The sequence below is a fragment of the Lynx canadensis genome, chromosome E2 (assembly GCF_007474595.2).
Source record: "Lynx canadensis isolate LIC74 chromosome E2, mLynCan4.pri.v2, whole genome shotgun sequence".
Taxonomy (NCBI): domain Eukaryota; kingdom Metazoa; phylum Chordata; class Mammalia; order Carnivora; family Felidae; genus Lynx; species Lynx canadensis.
Window position 1 is genome coordinate 13,737,322 of NC_044317.1, and position 19,221 is coordinate 13,756,542.

The 19,221-nt window shown below is 41.1% G+C and overlaps 1 protein-coding gene across 4 annotated transcripts in view; it reads right to left on the bottom strand.

Moving 5' to 3' along the window:
- The window catches only part of HYDIN (HYDIN axonemal central pair apparatus protein), a 378,288-nt gene that overhangs the window by 335,765 nt on the left and 23,302 nt on the right, over positions 1-19,221 (bottom strand). The gene's annotated exons all lie outside the window — the stretch shown is intronic.

Sequence of the window (19,221 nt, forward strand, 5' to 3'; positions counted from 1 at the left end):
TCACAGCTGGGCAGAGACTAAAAACCCAGTAGGAGATGAGATAAGGATGAGGAAGTTTCTGGAGAATTTTTGAAGTTTTTAGTCATAAATAAGTTATTAAACAGCCACCCCCCCCCCCATCCCAAATCAAAGAGCTAAGACATCTGCCCTCCACAAATTCTTCCTTATGCCTTGTAGGAGGATACTTGCAACTGTGGGGGCCTATTTATAACTACATGGGGATTTCTACTTTCAGTAATATAGCACACTAGTTTATCCAACCCTGTGCCAAAGGGAATAAATAAATAAATAAATAAATAAAACACCTAACAATGCTTGATACCATGTCAAATAAAAAACCGTAAAAATCATTACAAACCTCACAAGACAAGAAGTCATTACCAGGAAAAAACAAGTGAAGAAAGAGGTACATAAAGAAAAATAAATCTGAGTGAAAATTTTAATAAGGGACACTAAACTAAAGCAGCAAAACATCCAAGGAAATGAACATGAAATTTTAGAAAAGGAAAAAAAAAAAAATCAGAGAATAAATGGTTGAAATAGTAGACAGTCCAAAAGTAGATCTGAGGCACCTGGATGGTTCAGTCCATTAAGTGTCCAACTTTTTCGGCTCAGGTCATGATCTCACAGTTAGTGGGTTCGAGCCCTGCATCGGGCTCTATGCTGATGGCTCAGACCCTGGAGCCTGCTTCAGATTCCGTGTCTCCCTCTGTCTCTGCCCCTCCCCTGTTAGTGCTCTGTATCTCTCTGTCTCTCAAAATTGAATAAAACATTTTTTAAAAATTAAAAAAAAAAAGAAGATCCAACACACTATAACTGGTGCCCATGAAGAAGAAAAATTACTGAAGTGGAACTAATATTTAAAACTATCATCCAGGTGCGCCTGGGTGGCTCGGTCGGTTAAGCGTCCGACTTCGGCTCAGGTCATGATCTCACGGTCCGTGAGTTCAAGCCCCACGTTGGGCTCTGTGCTGACAGCTCAGAGCCTGGAGCCTGTTTCAGATTCTGTGTCTCCCTCTCTCTCTGCCCCTCCCCTGTTCATGCTCTGTCTCTCTGTCTCAAAAATAAATAAACGTTTAAAAAAAAAAAACTATCATCCAAGAAAAATTTCCAGAAATAAAAGAAAACATAATGAAAAGGGACTGGTAGTTACTCAGGAAGACAGACCCAGAATGGTCAACTGAGTCATATCTGTTCGGGTTTTTTTAAGCTTATTTATTTATTTTGAGAGAGACAAACAGAGTTGGAGCGGGAGAGGGGCAGAGAAAGACAGAGAACCCCAAGCAGGCTCCACGCTGTCAGCACAGAGCCCACGCGGGTACAGAACTCACAAAACGGTGAGATCATGACCTGAGCCAAAATCAAGAGTCAGGCGCTCAGTAGACTGAGCCACCCAGATGGTCCAACTCTGAGTCACACCATAACAGAACTATTAGACTTTACAGAATTTTTAAAAGGCCTCATATCCTCCAGACAAAAAGATAAAGTAACTTACAAGGGCAAGAGAATTAGATGTCATTGGACCTTGATTTTTCAACTATGCTTTTGCAACCTATGAAATGAGAAAAGGGAGGAGCAACATTTTCCAAAAACTTTAAAAAGTGTGAGCCAAGGAGTTTATATACATCCAAGCTCTCCTGCAGTTATCAAAGCTATAGGAAAGGAGTTTTGAACATTCAAAATTTCAGGGAAAATTGTAAACAAGTTCCCTTCCTTAGGAATCTACCAGAGGATGGGCTTCAGCCAACCAAAAAGTGACCAGGAACCTCAGCAAAAGAACTGACAATGAACATTTCATGTATTTAACTGTAGAGCTAATTTTAATGATGAAGTTGGAGACACAAGGAGAAAATAGAATTCAAACATATTTTCTGACAAAGTAGAAAGAATATAATTTTAAAAGTAAAAAATAGAAATAAAATCAAAAGTTGACTAAGATCATTAACAACTGTGTAAGTAATAGGTAGGAGTCAAACTGTTTAACCAGATAGAATAAAGGAGCTTGGGGGGGGCGACTGGGTGACTCAGTGGGTTGAGCGACCCACTTCGGTTCAAGTCATGATCTCGCGGTTTGTGAGTTGGAGCCTCACATCGGGACCTGTGCTGACAGTTCAGAGCCTGGAGCCTGTTTTGGAATTGTGACTCCCTCCTTCTCTGCCCCTCCCCCGCTCATACTCTGTCTCTGTCTCTCAAAAAATAAACATTAAAAAAGTTTAAAAAATAAAGGAGCTTAAGGAATTATGGTAGAAAGCCTGTACAATGGCAGTCAATGATACCTGTTTCCAAGCACTCATGTGTTTGTGTAATGCCCTGTCCCTGAGTGCAGACTATCCTTTGGTATTCTAACAAATATAATGCGGCACAAGCAATGTGTGTCACTTTCTGAGATTAGTCATAAAGAGACTTGGTTCCATCTTGGGTACTATCTGGGTCCCTGTAAGATCATCAGCTGCCACATTGTACGAACACTCAGAAAGCCTATACTCTATAGGCTAAGCCCATGCGGTGAGGGACCAAGCCTGCCAGCAATGACATGAGTGAACTTGGAAGGGGATCTTCCAAGGCCTGCCAACAACCATGTGAATGAGCTTGAAGGTGGATTTGCCATCTCCATTTTTGCATTGGAATGACTACAGGCCCAGCCAACAGCTTGATTTGAGATGCAAGACAGACACTGAGGAGGAAGCACCAGCTAATAAGCCACAGCTAGATGCCTGACCCATAGAAAATGTGAGAAAACTAATATTCATGGCTTTGGTTGGGGGTAATTTGTTACATAGCAATAAATTACTAATGTAGGCATTATATGGGTTTTATACACACCAAAAAAACTAAACCTAAAAGTAAACCTTCCTAAATACCAAAAGAAATTTTAGAAAAAGCAAAGAAGACATACTAAACATAGAAAGACAAACACAAAAAATTAACTGTAATGCACATAATTATTACAACACAAAGTAATATTAGAAATGATGTCACCAACATGGTGCAATAGGCGCCAACTTCATAAAAAAAACCAACTAGAAACTATCCATACTCAAGATACCTTTGTGAAAATCCCAGAGCCCAGAGGTGAGGCTGAAGTGCCCCCTTGGATCAAAGAGACATGGGAGAACCTCAGAAACTTTATGTTCAGTAAAATAAGCCAGTTTATAAAAGACCACATATTGTATGAGTCTATGCACATGAAGTGTCCAAAACAGGGAAATCTCTAGAGAGAAAGAGTAAATTAGCAGTTGCCTAGGGCTACAAGAAATGAAGGAATGGCAGGGTGATAGCTAAAAGGGATGGGATATCTTATTGAGATGATGAAAATGTTCTAAAATTGACTGTGGTGATGATTGCACATATTTGTGAATATACCAAAAACTACTGAGTTCTATATATGCCTTAAGGGTAAATTGTACGGTATGTGAGTTTAATCTCAATAAAGTTGTTAAAAATACACTTAAAAACATTTTAAAAATCAATTCTTAAAAACTGAAAACCAGCAAAAGGAATGAACCTTGCTGTACATCAAGTTGGTGTCATAACCACAAAGAGAAAACAATTATTCCAACTGACCTTAAAATACAGTGTTTTGATGGGGCGCCTGGGTGGCGCAGTCGGTTAAGCGTCCGACTTCAGCCAGGTCACGATCTCGCGGTCCGTGAGTTTGAGCCCCGCGTCGGGCTCTGGGCTGATGGCTCAGAGCCTGGAGCCTGTTTCCGATTCTGTGTCTCCCTCTCTCTCTGCCCCTCCCCCGTTCATGCTCTGTCTCTCTCTGTCCCAAAAATAAATAAACGTTGGAAAAAAAAAATTTAAAAAAAAAAAAAAAAATACAGTGTTTTGACTAGACTATCTTCATTGTAGTCTTAGTGTTAGTCATAATATTAGTAGTAATATTTTTCTTTGGCTCTAGCCCCAAAATGAGGCTTGAACTAACAACCCCAAGATCAAGAGTTGCATGCTCTACTGACTGAGCCAGCCAGGCACCCCAGTAATAATATTTTTAAAACATGTAATTAAATCAATTTTGTTAAGAACAAAAGCATTTCAGCTTCATAAAAAATAAAACCAAAGTTCTTATATTAAGAAATTCTATAATCTTACATTTAAATTGAAAATAATCGTAAGTTCGTGATTATTTTCTCCTTTTAAATAGCCTGACTACTGGGATGCCTGGATGACTCAGTTGGTTAATTGTCCCACTCTTGATCTCGGCTTAGGTCATGGTCTCATGGTTTGTGGGATCAAGCCCCACATCAGGCTGAATGCTGATAGCATGGAGCCTGCTTGGGATTCTCTCTTTATTCTCTCTCTCTGTTTCTCTCTCTCTCTCTCTCTCTCTCTCTCTCTCTCTCTCTCTCTCAAAATAAATGAATAAACTTAAAAAAAATTAAATAACATGCATAATGAAAGAGCTCAGAAACAATTAAGGCCCGGTAAGCAATAAGAGTCCAAGGACATACTGTGGTCTCTAAATACCCCACTAAAAGGAACCACTGCTCCTTGGAGACATGGGTAATTTGAGGTCTGAGGCATAAAATGTTTACGATGAACTTGGAACATTCTATTTTACCATAGAACAAGGACATTATCAAAGGCAACTGGGGTTGTGTCTAAAGGACCCAGAGTAATTTGAAGGAGTTCCCATTCACCAAAGATAAGACAATTTGAATATGTTTTTTTTAAAGTCTTCAATGGATAAGTCTCTGAAAATCTAAGTTCAAATGATACTAAAAAAAAAAACTCATTGGTCACCTTTGGAAGTTGCTAAGGCACAAAATTATTTTGGAAATAATAAAAGGAAAGAATCAATCATTTGTCATGCACTTTTTTTGTTCAAATTGCACTGCAAGTTAACCAAATGATTGAGGAAGGAAAATGATTCTTCATAGAACAATTCCAGCTAATAAACTCAGAAGTAACAGGAAAAAAATGACCATTATGCAGTCCCTAATGAAACGAAAGATCATCAATGCTAAAACTATTAGGAAAGATGTTGCTGAAGAACTCTATAATGGCTCAATCAGGCTAAAAACACCTGAGCCCTCTGAATCAATCTCAACACCAAATGAGTGAAAACCAGACATTATGTGCCTCCTGACATGATGTACCACACAGCACCAGCTATGCAGAACTGTTAACAAAAATCTACACCCCTAGACCTACCAGCCAGGTTGTAGGAGACACGGGGAATGGAGGAACAAGTATATTCTGGAGAAATACAATTAAGCTAAGTGCAGAATGTGGGAAATATTATAGGAAAATGACCTTTATTCAACCAATAAATGGCATCAGAGAGTTGTGGGTGGGGGGCAGTTATAAATTAGAAGAATCTTAAATCAACCAAATGCAAAGGTACATCTCGTTTGGATGATGATTCAAATACGTGAATAAAAGATGATATAAAATAATTACTGGGGTTTTTGTAGGATAATGGTACCGTGGATGTGATTTTTTTTTAAAGAATATTCTTATCTGTTAGAGATATGTATCATTTATGGGTAAAGGGAAATTATGTCTGAAATTTACTTTAAAATACTCCAAGAGGGGTGCCTGGGTGGCTCAGTTGGTTAAGCGAGTGACTTCAGCTCAGGTCATGATCTCACAGTCTGTGTCTTTGAGCCCCAAATCGGGCTCTGTGCTGTCCGCTCAGAGCCTGGAGACCGCTTCAGATTCCGTGTCTCCCACTCTCTCTGTCTCTCCCCGCTTTTGTTCTGTTTCTCTCTCTCTCTCTCAAAAATAAATAAACATTAAAAAATATTTTTTAAATACTCCAGGAAAAAAAGTGTGTGGGGGTAGGAATGCAGGTATGGGTGCGTGGGTATGTGAGGGAGAAGGACAGAAGAAATAAGAATGGGAGAATACTGACAAACATCGAAGATTATAGCATTCTCTCCACTTTTGTGTATGTTTTTAAATTTTCATAATTAAAATATTAATATATACAAAATCCTGTGCATGATTATTCATAAGAGCTTTCACACCTAAATGTCCCTCAGCAGGGCATGATGAAACAAAGAGTGGTACTTGGTGCAGCAATAAAAAAGAACAAATGATTGATAACAACCTGGATGGATCTCAGGGACAAAAAGAAAATGGAAAAAGACGATAATCCCAACAGGTTGCATACTGTGTGATTCCATTATATGATATTCTCAAATGACAAAATTACAGAGACGAAGGACAAATTAGTGGCTGCCACAGGTTACAGATGGTGGTGGCGGGGGGATGTCTGTGGTGATAAAATAGACACACAGAGAAGAAATAAGATGATAGGCAAAAATCTTAAGGCTTATAGAGTTGGAGTGAATAAGAAAATTTGCTAATAGGAAGTTTTTTACTTCTTACAAGTTATGCATTCAATTTCTAGTGCTATTACTGGACCTAACAAAGGGATTTCTGTAACTTGATTGTGGTGGAAGTTATATATATTTACACATGCAATATATTGACATGGAACTATACACACACATTGTACCAAGGACAAATTTTTGATTGTGATATTATGCTCTAGTTATATAAGATGTTACCATGAGGGAAATAGGAGGTCAAGGATATATGAGACCTCTCCGTGCTTCCTTTGCAACTTCCTGTGAATCTATAGTTATTTCAAAATAAAATTTGTTTTAAAGGTTTTTTAAGAAAAAGACAGGCAAAACTCATTGTTGATGAAGATGTTATAAAGGTGGGCATTTGTACCCTACAGCTAACTTCATTTTGGCAACCTTTAAAAATTGTGCCTATTCTTTGATGCATAAATATGTTCTGCTGGAGGATTTACCCCAGATATGGAAAGATGTATTCATAAGCTATGCTGTAACTTGAAATGACCATTCTATTTCAACAGAATGGAAATACAATGATTTCTATGAAACCAAAACACAAAGCAGTTACCTTGTTAAAATCTGATGACTTGGGTATTTTTTTATTAAAACTAATTTCTTTCTATAACTGATTTCTTAAGTGCTTTAAAAATCTTGGCCATTTTCTTCTTTTATTTTCTTCCTGTTTTGACCACTAATACCATGATTACAATTCAGGCCTGCAGTATTTGGATCATGCTGTTGCAGTTCCTTAACAACAAGGGTTAAGATATTTTTCCCTAAAAATCTGCTCACACTGCTCTTTCTGTCTGCAACATCCTTTCTTTACCTCTGCACAGATCCCTTCCTGATTCAAATGTCATTTCCTTATCAAAGCAATTTGTTTCTGATCTTACCAGCTGGAAGTGACTGTTCAACATCTCTGACCTTCCAGTATCTTACTTTTTCTCTCTTTTATGACACCTAAAACTTTCTACTTTATAGTTATGTGTGTGCTTATTCTGATCTTAATAGACCATAGACTCCTTGAGGTAGAGACTGTAATGCATACTGCCTTGTATTTAATGCATACCTATGAATTTCTAATGAACCATTGACCAGTAAATTAGACAGAGTTGATATTCAGGGGTGTTATTAAAAATGACAATGAGCTAACCTGCTGCTCCAATATCTAACACAAAACTGAATCCATACAAATAGGCCAAATGCATTCATGTCCCTGGAATGCCTTGACTCATGTAACCCATCAGTCACCTTAATGCCGTGCTTTTTAATTTTTTTAAGTTTATTTATTTATTTAGAGAGAGAGAGAGTGCATGAGAGGGACAGAGACGGAAAGCGAGAGAATCTCGAGCAGATTCCACGGTCAGAACAGAACCTAATGTGGGGCTCGATCTCACAAGTCTGAGATCATGACCTGAGCAGAAATCAAGAGTCAGATGCTTACCTGACTGAGCCACCCAGATGCCCCAACACCCTGCTTTAAAAGACCATCCTCTGATCAAAAATATGGTAAAAGGGGCCATGAACCAAAGACCTTTTTAACTAAGGAGGTCTGGATACCACTTTTATTAGGGCATTTACTGCACCAACTAGGCATATACACCAAATCTTCAGTTTGCACCAATAATAATTTTTTATTTTTTTTAAATGAACTTTGGGGAAGATGGAGGCATAGGAGGACGCTGGGCTCACCGCATCCTGTGGATCACGTAGATTCCACCCACACCTGCCTAAATACCCAGAAAATCACCAGAAGACTAGCAGAACGGATTCTCCGGAGCCAAGCGTAGACGAGAGGCCCACGGAAGAGGGTAGGAAGGGCGGAGAGGCAGTGCACACTACACAGACTGGCGGGAGGAAGCCGGGGTGGAGGGGCAGCCCGCCAGCCAAGCAGAGGCTTGCAAAAGCGGAGGGGCCGGAGGGAGTGTTTTCGGACAGCAAGCGGGACTTAATATCTGGAACGTTATAAGTTAACAGATCTGCTCAGAGAGCAGGAGGGCTGGAGGACAACAGGAGGGAGAGTTGTTGAGCCCTGGACGACAGAGCACAGCTTGGCAGGGAACAAAGGTGCTCACCAGTGCCATCTCCCTCGCCCATCCCCCAGCCGAAACCACAAAGGGAACCAGTTCCTGTCAGGGAACTTGCTTGCACCGTGCAAACACCCAAAGCTGTGCTTCTGTGGATCCATCCCTCCGGTGGGTCTGACTCCCTCCCGGTGCCGCAGGGCCCCTCCCGAAGGGGATCTCCCAAGGAAAAGTGAACTGAGCCTGCCCCTCCCACCCCCGTTCGCCTTGCCGATCGACCCCAGCTAATACGCCAGATCCCCAGCACCACAAGCCTGGCAGTGTGCAAGTAGCCCAGACGGACCACCCCACCCCACAGTGAATCCTGCCCCTAGGAGAGGGGAAGAGAAGGCACACACCAGTCTGACTGTGGCCCCAGCTGTGGGCTGGGGGCAGATATCAGGTCTGACTGTGGCCCCACCCACCAATGCAAGATATTCAAGACAGCACAGGGGAGGTGCCCTGCAGTTCTGCACCACTCCAGGGACTATCCAAAACGACGAAACAGAAGAATTCCCCTCAAACGAATCTCCAGGAAATAACGACAGCTAATGAACTGATCAAAAAGGATTTAAACAATATAACAGAAAGTGAATTTAGAATAATAGTCATAAAATTAATCGCTGGGCTTGAAAACAGTATAAAGAACAGCAGAGAATCTCTTGCTACAGAGATCAAGGGACTAAGGAACAGCCAGGAGGAACTAAAAAATGCTATCAATGAGTTGCAAAATAAATTGGAGACAACTATGGCTCGTATTGAAGAGGCAGAGGAGAGAATAGGTGAACTAGAAGATAAAATTATGGAAAAAGAAGAAGCTGAGAAAAAAAGAGAGAAAAAAATCCTGGAGTATGAGGGAAAAATTAGAGAAATAAGTGATGCACTAAAGAGAAATAATCTACGCATAATTGGTATTCCAGAGGAGGAAGAGAGAGGGAAAGGTGCTGAAGGGGTACTTGAAGAAATAATAGCTGAGACCTGCCCGGATCAGGGGAAGGAAAAAGGCATTGAAATCCAAGAGGCACAGAGAACTCCCTTCAGACGTAATTTGAATTGATCTTCTGCACGACATATCATAGTGAAACTGGCAAAATACAAGGATAAAGAGAAAATTCTGAAAGCAGCTAGAGATAAACGTGCTCTAACATATAAAGGGAGACCTATAAGACTTGTGACCGATCTCTCTACTGAAATTTGGTAGGCCAGAAAGGAATGGCAGGAGATCTTCAATATGATGAACAGAAAAAATATGCAGCCAAGAATCCTTTATCCAGCAAGTCTGTCATTTAGAATAGAAGGAGAGATAAAGGTCTTCCCAAACAAACAAAAACTGAAGGAATTCGTCACCACTAAACCAGCCCTACAAGAGATCCTAAGGGGGATCCTGTGAGACAAAGACATCTCTACCAGAGACATCGCTACAAGCATGAAACCTACGGACATCACAATGACTCTAAAGCCATATCTTTCTATAATAACACTGAATGTAAATGAACTAAATGCGCCAACCAAAAGACATAGGGTATCAGAATGGATAAAAAAACAAGACCCATCTATTTGCTGTCTACAAGAGACTCATTTTAGACCTGAGGACACCTTCAGATTGAGAGTGAGGGGATGGAGAACTATTTATCATGCTACTGGAAGTCAAAAGAAAGCTGGAGTAGCCATACTTATATCAGACAAACTAGACTTTAAATTAAAGGCTGTAACAAGAGATGAAGAAGGGCAGTATATAATAATCACAGGGTCTATCCATCAGGAAGAGCTAATAATTATAAATGTTTATGCGCCAAATACAGGAGCCCACAAATATATAAAACAATTACTCATAAACATAAGCAACCTTATTGATAAGAATGTGGTCATTGCAGGGGACTTTAACACTCCACTTACAGAAATGGATAGATCATCTAGACACACGGTCAATAAAGAAACAAGGGCCCTGAATGATACATTGGATCAGATGGACAGGACAGATATATTTAGAACTCTGCATCCCAAAGCAACAGAATATACTTTCTTCTCAGGTGCACATGGAACATTCTCCAAGATAGATCACATACTGGGTCACAAAACAGCCCTTCATAAGTATACAAGAATTGAGATCATACCATGCATACTTTTGGACCACAATGCTATGAAGCTTGAAATCAACCACAGGAAAAAGTCTGGAAAACCTCCAAAAGCATGCAGGTTAAAGAACACCCTACTAAAGACTGAATGGGTCAACCAGGCAATTAGAGAAGAAATTAGAGATGACCAAATAGATAAAATCATGAATGAAAATGGCATTATTACAACCAATCCCTCAGAAATACAAGCAGTTATCAGAGAATACTATGAAAAATTATATGCCAAAACACTGGACAATCTGGAAGAAATGGACAAATTCCTAAACACCCACACACTTCCAAAACTCAAACAGAAGGAAGTAGAAAGCTTGAAAAGACCCATAACCAGCGAAGAAATTGAATCAGTTATCAAAAATCTCCCAGCAAATAAGAGTCCAGGACCAGATGGCTTCCCTGGGGAATTCTACCAGACATTTAAAGCACAAATAATACCTATCCTTCTCAAGCTATTCCAAAAAATAGAAAGGGAAGGAAAACATCCAGACTCATTCCATGAAGCCAGTATTACTTTGATTCCTAAATCAGACAGAGACCCAGTAAAAAAAGAGAACTACAGGGGCGCCTGGGTGGCTTGGTCGGTTAAGCGTCCGACTTCGGCTCAGGTCATGATCTCACTGTCCGTGAGTTCGAGCCCCGCGTCGGGCTCTGTGCTGACAGCTCAGAGCCTGGAGCCTGTTTCAGATTCTGTGTCTCCCTCTCTCTCTGCTCCTCCCCTGTTCATGCTCTGTCTCTCTCTGTCTCAAAAATAAATAAACGTTAAAAAAAATTAAAAAAAAAAAGAACTACAGGCCAATATCCCTGATGAATATGGATGCAAAAATTCTCAATAAGATACTAGCAAATCGAAATCAATTATAAAAAGAATTATTCACCATGATCAAGTGGGATTCATTCCTGGGATGCAGGACTGGTTCAACATTCACAAATCAATCAACGTGATACATCACATTAATAAAAGAAAAGATAAGAACCATATGATCCTGTCAATCGATGCAGAAAAAACATTGGACAGAATTCAGCATCCTTTATTAATATATGAAATTTATTGTCAAGTTGGTTTCCATACAACACCCAGTGCTCATCCCAAAAGGTGCCCTCCTCAATACCCATCACCCACCCTCCCCTCCCTCCCACCCCCCATCAACCCTCAGTTTGTTCTCAGTTTTTAACAGTCTCTTATGCTTTGGCTCTCTCCCACTCTAACCTCTTTTTTTTTTTTCGTTCCCCTCCCCCATGGGTTTCTCTTAAGTTTCTCAGGATCCACATAAGAGTGAAACCATATGGTATCTGTGTTTCTCTGCATGGCTTATTTCACTTAGCATCACACTCTCCAGTTCCATCCACGTTGCTACGAAAGGCCAGATTTCATTTTTTCTCATTGCCACGTAGTATTCCATTGTGTATATAAACCACAATTTCTTTATCCATTCATCAGTTGATGGACATTTAGGTTCTTTCCACAATTTGGCTATTGTTGAGAGTGATGCTATAAACATTGGGGTACAAGTGCCCCTATGCATCAGTACTCCTGTATCCCTTGGGTAAATTCCTAGCAGTGCTATTGCTGGGTCATAGGGTAGGTCTATTTTTAATTTTCTGAGGAACCTCCACACTGCTTTCCAGAGCGGCTGCACCAGTTTGCATTCCCACCAACAGTGCAAGAGGGTTCCCGTTTCTCCACATCCTCTCCAGCATCTATAGTCTCCTGATTTGTTCATTTTGGCCACTCTGACTGGCGTGAGGTGATATCTGAGTGTGGTTTTGATTTGTATTTCCCTGATAAGGAGCGATGCTGAACATCTTTTCATGTGCCTGTTGGCCATCCAGATGTCTTCTTTAGAGAAGTGTCTATTCATGTTTTCTGCCCATTTCTTCACTGGGTTATTTGTTTTTCGGGTGTGGAGTTTGGTGAGCTCTTTATAGATTTTGGATACTAGCCCTTTCTCCGATATGTCATTTGCAAATATCTTTTCCCATTCTGTTGGTTGCCTTTTAGTTTTGTTGGTTGTTTCCTTTGCTGTGCAGAAGCTTTTTATCTTCATAAGGTCCCAGTAATTCACTTTTGCTTTTAATTCCCTTGCCTTTGGGGATGTGTCGAGTAAGAGATTGCTACGGCTGAGGTCAGAGAGTTCTTTTCCTGCTTTCTCCTCTAAGGTTTTGATGGTTTCCTGTCTCACATTCAGGTCCTTTATCCATTTTGAGTTTGTTTTTGTGAATGGTGGGAGAAAGTGGTCTAGTTTCAACCTTCTGCATGTTGCTGTCCAGTTCTCCCAGCACCATTTGTTAAAGAGACTGTCTTTTTTCCATTGGATGTTCTTTCCTGCTTTGTCAAAGATGAGTTGGCCATACGTTTGTGGGTCTAGTTCTGGGGTTTCTATTCTATTCCATTGGTCTATGTGTCTGTTTTTGTGCCAATACCATACTGTCTTGATGATTACAGCTTTGTAGTAGAGGCTAAAGTCTGGGTTGTGATGCCTCCTGCTTTGGTCTTCTTCAAAATTACTTTGGCTATTCGGGGCCTTTTGTGGTTCCATATGAATTTTAGGATTGCTTGTTCTAGTTTCGAGAAGAATGCTGGTGCAATTTTGATTGGGATTGCATTGAATGTGTAGATAGCTTTGGGTAGTATTGACATTTTCACAATATTTATTCTTCCAATCCATGAGCAGGGAATGTCTTTCCATTTCTTTAAATCTTCTTCAATTACCTTCATAAGCTTTCTATAGTTTTCAGCATACAGATCTTGTACATCTTTGGTTAGATTTATTCCTAGGTATTTTATGCTTCTTGGTGCAATTGTGAATGGGATCAGTTTCTTTATTTGTCTTTCTGTGGCTTCATTATTAGTGTATAAGAATGCAACTGATTTCAGTACTTTGATTTTGTATCCTGCAACTTTGCTGAATTCATGTATCGGTTCTAGCAGACTTTTGGTGGAGTCTATCGGATTTTCCATGTATAATATCATGTCATCTGCAAAAAGTGAAAGCTTGACCTCATCCTTGCCAATTTTGATGCCTTTGATTTCCTTTTGTTGTCTGATTGCTGATGCTAGCACTTCCAACACTATGTTAAACAACAGCGGTGAGAGTGGGCATCCCTGTCGTGTTCCTGATCTCAGGGAAAAAGCTCTCGGTTTTTCCCCGTTGAGGATGATGTTAGCTGTGGGCTTTTCATAAATGGCTTTTTCAATGTTTATTTATTTTTGACAGAGAGAGACAGAGCATGAACGGGGGAGGGGCAGAGAGAGAGGGAGACACAGAATCGGAAACAGGCTCCAGGCTCTGAGCCATCAGCCCAGAGCCTGACGCAGGGCTCGAACTCACGGACCGCGAGATCGTGACCTGGCTGAAGTCGGACGCTTAACCGACTGCGCCACCCAGGCGCCCCCATAAATGGCTTTTATGATGTTTAGGTACGTTCCTTCTATCCCGACTTTCTCGAGGGTTTTTATTAAGAAAGGGTGCTGGATTTTGTCAAAGGTCTTTTCTGCATCGATTGACAGGATCATATGGTTCTTCTCTTTTTTTTTTTTTTGTTAATGTGATGTATCACGTTGATTGATTTGCAAATGTTGAACCAGCCCTGCATCCCAGGAATGAATCCCACTTGATCATGGTGAATAATTCTTTTTATATGCTGTTGAATTCGATTTGCTAGTATCTTATTGAGAATTTTTGCATCCATATTCATCAGGGATATTGGCCTGTAGTTCTCTTTTTTTACTGGGTCTCTGGTTTAGGAATCAAAGTAATACTGGCTTCATAGAATGAGTCTGGACGTTTTTCTTCCCTTTCTATTTCTTGGAATAGCTTGAGAAGGATAGGTATTATCTCTGCTTTAAACGTCTCGTAGAACTCCCCTGGGAAGCCATCTGGTCCTGGACTCTTATTTGTTGGGAGATTTTTGATAACCGATTCAATTTCTTCGCTGGTTATGGGTCTGTTCAAGCTTTCTATTTCCTCCTGATTGAGTTTTGGAAGACTGTGGGTGTTTAGGAATTTGTCCATTTCTTCCAGGTTGTCCAATTTGTTGGCATATAATTTTTCATTGTAGTCTCTGATAATTGTTTGTATCTCTGAGGGATTGGTTGTAATAATTCCATTTTCATTCATGATTTTATCTATTTGGGTCATCTCCCTTTTCTTTTTGAGAAGCCTGGCTAGAGGTTTGTCAATTTTGTTTATTTTTTCAAAAAACCAACTCTTGGTTTCATTGATCTGCTCTACAGTTTTTTTAGATTCTATATTGTTTATTTCTGCTCTGATCTTTATTATTTCTCTTCTTCTGCTGGGTTTAGGCTGCCTTTGCTGTTCTGCTTCTATTTCCTTTAGGTGTTCTGTTAGATTTTGTATTTGGGATTTTTTCTTGTTTCTTGAGATAGGCCTGGATTGCAATGTATTTTCCTCTCAGGACTGCCTTCGCTGTGTCCCAAAGCATTTGGATTGTTGCATTTTCATTTTCATTTGTTTCCATATATTTTTTAATTTCTTCTCTAACTGCCTGGTTGACCCATTCAGTCTTTAGTAGGGTGTTCTTTAACCTGCATGCTTTTGGAGGTTTTCCAGACTTTTTCCTGTGGTTGATTTCAAGCTTCATAGCATTGTGGTCCAAAAGTATGCATGGTATGATCTCAATTCTTGTATACTTATGAAGGGCTGTTTTGTGACCCAGTATATGATCTATCTTAGAGAATGTTCCATGTGCACTTGAGAAGAAAGTATATTCTGTTGCTTTGGGATGCAGAGTTCTAAATATATCTGTCCTGTCCATCTGATCCAATGTATCATTCAGGGCCCTTGTTTCTTTATTGACCATGTGTCTAGATGATCTATCCATTTCTGTAAGTGGGGTGTTAAAGTCCCCTGCAATGACCACATTCTTATCAATAAGGTTGCTTATGTTTATGAGTAATTGTTTTATATATTTGGGGGCTCCGGTATTCGGCGCATAGACATTTATAATTGTTAGGTCTTCCTGATGGATAGACCCTGTGATTATTATATACTGCCCTTCTTCATCTCTTGTTACAGCCTTTAATTTAAAGTCTAGTTTGTCTGATATAAGTATGGCTACTCCAGCTTTCTTTTGACTTCCAGTAGCATGATAAATAGTTCTCCATCCCCTCACTCTCAATCTGAAGGTGTTCTCAGGTCTAAAATGAGTCTCTTGTAGACAGCAAATAGATGGATCTTGTTTTTTTATCCATTCTGATACCCTATGTCTTTTGGTTGGCGCATTTAATCCATTTACATTCAGTGTTATTATAGAAAGATATGGGTTTAGAGTCATTGTGATGTCTGTATGTTTTATGCTTGTAGTGATGTCTCTGGTACTTTGTCTCACAGGATCCCCCTTAGGATCTCTTGTAGGGCTGGTTTAGTGATGACAAATTCCTTCAGTTTTTGTTTGTTTGGCAAGACCTTTATCTCTCCTTCCTTGCTGGATAAAGGATTCTCGGCTGCATATTTTTTCTGTTTAGCACACTGAAGATATCGTGCCAATTCTTTCTGGCCTGCCAAGTTTCAAAAGAGAGATCAGTCACGAGTCTTATAGGTCTCCCTTTATATGTGAGGACATGTTTATCCCTTGCTGCTTTCAGAATTTTCTCTTTATCCTTGTATTTTGCCAGTTTCACTATGATATGTCGTGCAGAAGATCGATTCAAGTTACGTCTGAAGGGAGTTCTCTGTGCCTCTTGGATTTCAATGCCTTTTTCCTTCCCCAGGTCAGGGAAGTTCTCAGCTATAATTTCTTCAAGTACCCCTTCAGCACCTTTCCCTCTCTCTTCCTCCTCTGGGATACCAATTATGCGTATGTTATTTCTTTTTAGTGTATCATTTAGTTCTCTAATTTTCCCCTCATACTCCTGGATTTTTTTTTATCTCTCTTTCTCTCAGCTTCCTCTTTTTCCATAACTTTATCTTCTAGTTTACCTATTCTCTCCTCTGCCTCTTCAATCCGAGCTGTCGTCGTTTCCATTTTGTTTTGCATTTCGTTTAAAGCGCTTTTCAGCTCCTCGTGACTGTTCCTTAGTCCCTTGATCTCTGTAGCAAGAGATTCTCTGCTGTCCTCTATACTGTTTTCAAGCCCAGCAATTAAGTTTATGACTATTATTCTAAATTCACTTTCTGTTATATTATTTAAATCCTTTTTGATCAGTTCATTAGCTGTTATTTCCTGGAGATTCTTCTGAGGGGAATTCTTCCGTTTGGTCATTTCGGATAGTCCGTGGAGTGGTGCGGACCTGCAGGGCACTTCCCCTGTGCTGTGGTGTATAACTGGAGTTGGTGGGTGGGGCCGCAGTCCGACCTGATATCTGCCCCCAGCCCACAGCTGGGGCCACAGTCAGACTGGTGTGTGCCTTCTCTTCCCCTCTCCTAGGGGGGGGATTCACTGTGGGGTGGCATGGCCCGTCTGGGCTACTTGCACACTGCCAGACTTGTGATGCTGGGGATCTGGCGTATTAGCTGGGGTGGGTAGGCAAGGTGCACGGGGGCAGGAGGCACAGGCTTAGCTCGCTTCTCCTTAGGTGATCCACTTCAGGAGGGGCCCTGTGGCAGCGGGAGGGAGTCAGATCCGCTGCCGGAGGTTTGGCTCCGCAGAAGCACAGAGTTGGGTGTTTGTGTGGAGTGAGCAAGTTCCCTGGCAGGAACTGGTTCCCTTTGGGATTTTGGCTGGGGGATGGGCGGGGGAGATGGCGCTGGCGAGCGCCTTTGTTCCCCACCAAACTGAGCTCTGTCGTCCGGGGGGCTCAGCAGCTCTCCCTCCCTTTGTCCTCCAGCCTTCCCGCTTTCTGAGCAGAGCTGTTAACTTATGACCTCCCAGACGCTCAGTTGCGCTTGCTGTCGGAACACAGTCCATCAGGCCCCTCCACTTTTGCCAGCCAGACTCGGGGGCTCTGCTTGGCTGGCAAGCCGCCCCTCCGCCTCAGCTCCCTCCCGCCAGTCCGTGGAGCGCGCACCGCCTCGCCGCCCTTCCTACCCTCTTCCGTGGGCCTCTCGTCTGCACTTGGCTCCAGAGACTCTGTTCTGCTAATCCTCTGGCGGTTTTCTGGGTTATTTAGGCAGGTGTAGGTGGAATCTAAGTGATCAGCAGGACGCGCGGTGAGCCCAGCGTCCTCCTACGCCGCCATCTTCCTATATTGTTCTGGACCCCTTTCTTACACCATTCACAAAAACAAACTCAAAGTGGATAAAGGACCTGAATGTCAGACAGGAAACCATCAAAACCCTAGAGGAGAAAGCAGGAAAAGACCTCTCTGATTTCTTACTTGACACATCCCCTAAGGCAAGGGAATTAAAAGCAAAAATGAACTCTTGGGACCTCATGAAGATAAAAAGTTTCTGCACAGCAAAGGAAACAATCAACAAAACTAAAAGGCAACCAACGGAATGGGAAAAGATATTTGCAAATGACATATCAGACAAAGGGCTAGTATCCAAAATCTATAAAGAGCTCACGAAACTCCATACCTGAAAAACAAATAATCCAGTGAAGAAATGGGCAGAAAACATGAATAGACACTTCTCTAAAGAAGACATCTGGATGGCCAACAGGCACATGAAAAGATGTTCAACGTCGCTCCTCATCAGGGAAATACAAATCAAAACCACACTCAGATATCACCTCACGCCAGTCAGAGTGGCCAAAATGAACAAATCAGGAGACTATAGATGCTGGTGAGGATGTGGAGAAATGGGAACCCTCTTGCACTGTTGGTGGGAATGCAAACTGGTGCAGCCGCTCTGGAAAGCAGTGTGGAGGTTCCTCAAAAATTAAAAATAGATGTGCCCTATGATCCAGGAGTAGCACTGCTAGGAATTTACCCAAGGGATACAGGAGTACTGATGCATAGGGCTACTTGTACCCCAATGTTTGTAGCAACACTCTCAACAATAGCCAAATTGTGGAAAAAGCCTAAATGTCCATCAACTGATGAATGGATAAAGAAATTTTGGTTTATATACACAATGGAGTACTACGTGGCAATGAGAAAGTATGAAATATGGCCTTTTGTAGCAACGTGGATAGAACTGGAGAGTGTGATGCTAAGTGAAATAAGCCATACAGAGAAAGACAGATACCATATGTTTTCACTCTTATGTGGATTCTGAGAAACTTAACAGAAGACCATGGGGGAGAGGAAGGAAAAAAAAAAAAGGTTATAGTGGGAGAGAGCCAAAGCATAAGAGACTCTTAAAAACTGAGAACAAACTGAGGGTTGATGGGGGGTGGGAGGGAGGAGAGGGTAGGTGATGGGCATTGAAGAGGGCATCTTTTGGGATGGGCACTGGGTGTTGTATGGAAACCAATTCGACAATAAATTTTATATATTAAAAAAATAAAAATAAAAATAAAAATAAAAAATAAATGAACACAAACTCCTGGAATTCTATTTTAATTAAATACCCAATATATCTTTTTCCACCCTCCATTCCCCTGTATAGCCAGCATGCACATGCACATGTGAACATGTACACTCACATGCACACTCCTTGTTCTTTCTCTTCCTCTATTTCTCATCATCTTGGTTTTCACTATCTGTTTCTCAAGCCAATAGTCTGAGAGTCCCCCTCAACTCCTGCCTCCTCAACCCTTCTCATGTCTTCACTCTTGCCTCTGCAGCCCACATCTCACAGCGGACCCTGGCCCAATCTGTGAGCAGTACTGTCAACATCTTGACTCCAGGTCTTGCTGTCTCAGCCA